This window comes from Schistosoma mansoni, chromosome 6 (assembly GCF_000237925.1).
Source record: "Schistosoma mansoni strain Puerto Rico chromosome 6, complete genome".
Taxonomy (NCBI): Eukaryota; Metazoa; Platyhelminthes; class Trematoda; order Strigeidida; family Schistosomatidae; genus Schistosoma; species Schistosoma mansoni.
This window is the reverse complement of record NC_031500.1, coordinates 3,581,173-3,584,590: the sequence shown is the minus strand read 5'-3', so window position 1 is coordinate 3,584,590 and position 3,418 is coordinate 3,581,173. Positions and strand designations below refer to the sequence as shown.

The 3,418-nt window shown below is 37.0% G+C and overlaps 1 non-coding gene across 1 annotated transcript; it reads left to right on the top strand.

Annotated features, from left to right (window-relative positions):
• The first annotated feature begins 958 nt into the window (after positions 1–958).
• On the top strand, positions 959–1,025 carry Smp_tRNA_00399_Gln_TTG.1.1. The gene has a single exon. It is a non-coding gene (tRNA).
• The last annotated feature ends 2,393 nt before the right edge of the window (positions 1,026–3,418 follow it).

Below are 3,418 nucleotides of genomic sequence, written 5' to 3'. Positions count from 1 at the left end.
TACGGCCGAGAGTGGGGAGAGTCCGCTCTCCCTCTCCAAATGCTCTCACATGGTCACGCGTATATAGTCTCTGTCAGGGTAGTCCTACTCACTGCATTCTCGTGGCATTATTGTTGTTTACGAAAATTAAGAGGATGAAAGCGAATGTCCGGCGATTTAACCGGATTGGTGGACACTCTCCATGTCCACCTAGGGGAGTTGGAAAACCACAATTCCAAACCAATGGTGCACATGGGCTCAAGTATTCTGAGGGAACAAATGGTGTATAAATCAATTGTTGATCACTGTCTTCCATGGGACTGCATCTCCTCATGATGCTCCACTGACTTGTGGATCAGACCTTTACGTCAAAGGCTCGGGGTGTGGCCCCCTAAGAAAACCACCTGCTTCGGTTTAAGCACCTTGGCAGTATCACAGCCCTCACACAAATCAAATGCGATTTGTGTGGCGCATATATAACCGGTGCTACCTTGTACCAATATTTATGTGTTCAAATAAATTTTTTTTTAAACTATAAATTATGGGATAAAAACATAACAGTAAAAAGGTAACGCATTCGCTGTTAAACCTGAAAGCCGTGTGAGCAGACTACTGAATAGTCTGATACCAAAATGGTACTCTCTAATGTTCTCAATGGTTTTCTAGCTAAAATCATTTCTTTATGTGAAATGTCTTCAAATCTTTACAAATATTTCTATCCTATTATAAGAAGAACCTTATTAATTTATGATCGTCTTTAAGATCTAATTTCAAGCTAAAGCCTTCTAGAAAGTTTCACCCATGTAAAACAATGTCACATTCACACGTAATACTAATATTGTAATTAACATTAAAATCGTTAATTTCAAAAGACATCAATCCACTTAGTATTGCTTGTTTGAATCTTCCCATTGATGTTTAGGACTGCAACGGGTCACTCTCTATTCACCCCATCGCACAAGCAAGTGGCTATCAGGACTCAGTAGCTGAGTGGATAACGCATTGGTGTTTGAAGCGAAAGGTTCTGGGTTCGATTCCCAGAGTGAACATCAACTCTGAGATGTCGGTACATCCAGCTGACGAGTCCCAAATAGGACGAAACGCACGTCAAACTGGATTCCACCGCTAGCCACTATCCATCTTTGCTTCAAAAGACATCATTTATTAGGCATAACATAATCCTCTAAAATTAATCACCTAAGTAAGCTATTACTAACTAATTAGGTGAAATTACAGAGAATTGACAACTGACAGTTAGTTAATCAATCAACTGATTGATCGGTCGATAGCGATAATGATAATACTGTATTTGATGAATTCGCCATTACAAATTATATATTCAATGATCAATAACACCGATAGATACTATAAACAGAAATCACAAAGTGTTCCTAATTTTTTGTGTGTGTTTGTTTGCATACTGACTGTATTAGATAAAACGTCGGTGATAAGTATGATATATATATGTATATATATTTGTTTAGATCATTTGATATTTGGTTCATCCATAGTATTTATGTAAATGGAGTAAACAATGTTTTTTTCGTTTATTCGATGCTTCTAACAACATTTAAAATTTACATTCCTAACTGATGACAGTGAAAATTAAAAGTCTACAAGTCCGTCAGTCAGTTAGTCACAACGTAGAACTTCGTACGTACGTACGTACATCAGTTCGAGTTGCCATACCACATCAGCACAGAGATGCAGTTGTTGATTCAAATCCCATAGTGGTAGAAGTAGTAAGAGTATAAGTACTAAATATTGGTAGGATGCTATGAAAAGACAATGTAAAAGTATGTATGAAAGGATACTGCATCGTTGTGAATTATTCTATGTCATATTACCTATTATCTCCAACCACTAATCATGGTCATTACGCGGACCCTTAACCAGATAGCCTGCATCTACTGATATAGCACAGATCAACAAGCAATGACTTCACAAACTGATGTCACCTTTGGTTTGCTCTCCCTTACTTTTCTTCAAACCTACTTCTGCGCTAGCGGGTATCACTCGTAGAGTCAGGCGGTAGCTAGGCACACATAATACATGTCATAGCCACCCCAGTCGTTGGAAATATGCTACCTTATAAGCTGATTTGTCACTTTTACCATGCATCATATGCCTAACCTCAATATTTTTCAATCGTTCATTTCAGAGAACGCAAATGATGCTTCTAAAACACCTATGATCAAAAACCTTAAGCTTGCAGCTGTCTTTTGCCTTCACAGACCATGTTCCAAAGTTATAAAATAAAAGAGAGTGGACTGTTGTGAAGAATACGTGCTGATCGGTTGGCCAATTGACATCTCGCCTACGACACAAGTGTCGCAAGTTTTCAAACGTCAACTGGGCTTCCTGAGCTTGTATTATTGGCATGATAGGACCTAAAGGAACGAGTGCTCCAGCAAATATGCCTCAATTGGGTCACCACGATATGCAGGCCTGACGACCAAGTCAACGTAGCAGCAGTATTCAGGGTGGTAGGAAATAAGCCATTACTAATTCGTCTACGATTTGAAACGCGTTACTTTTTCCGGAAAGTTATAGCGAAAATAAAACAAAAAGACAATGGTTATTGTGAGATTAGGATCTCTGACCTGTGGAAATCCACTGGTTAAGTTATAAGTCTAAAATAACCAATAAAGGTTTTACATTCGAAAGATCAACTCTCGTAAAGCATGAAATATAATGGAGTCAATGTGTTAATTAAAGTACAAGAATACAATGCAATTAGCTTGTAATCAAAACATAAACCTTGAGATAATAACACAGTTGCTTGTGTGGTTTGTTACATATTGAAATACCAGATTACTAAGAGGTCAACAAGAGGAATGTTTTGAAGGGTATGAAAATAATAGACATAAAGACAATTGATAGAATACAGTGAACGACAAGTTCATTTACATCAGGATAATGTATTTTATTCTATGCTAACATTACATAATATATATAGAATTTATTACAGAGAGACCATACCTAACAACCCCTTAGGGTTTTCATTTATAAGGTTATAGGTTAGTGAGAAAGGTGATTGGCTAACTGCGCAATATCGTAATTATTCGACAACAGCCTGATGTAATAACCTGTAACAGTTTACTAATGAGTTATTTTTATAGTTATCTAAATGATTTACAATAGTAGTCAATGGACGATCTTTGAGAAAAGTCAAAGTGATCTTGAAAAAACACCTACTTACTAGGGTCTCAGGAGGGTCACAAATTAGTGGGTTATGAACTATAGTTGGGGTTTTCATCAAGAACTGAAATCAGTTATAACGCCGAAATGCTTTTTAGTTATATGGATGGATGAATTACACGCCGAAATGCAAGATCTACTATCTTAAATCTGGTTGATTCGTCCATAAATTATAGTCTCCCCGAAATATGATTTTGAAAGTGAAAACAGGCATAGTTCAACAGATTTCTCTTTAAAA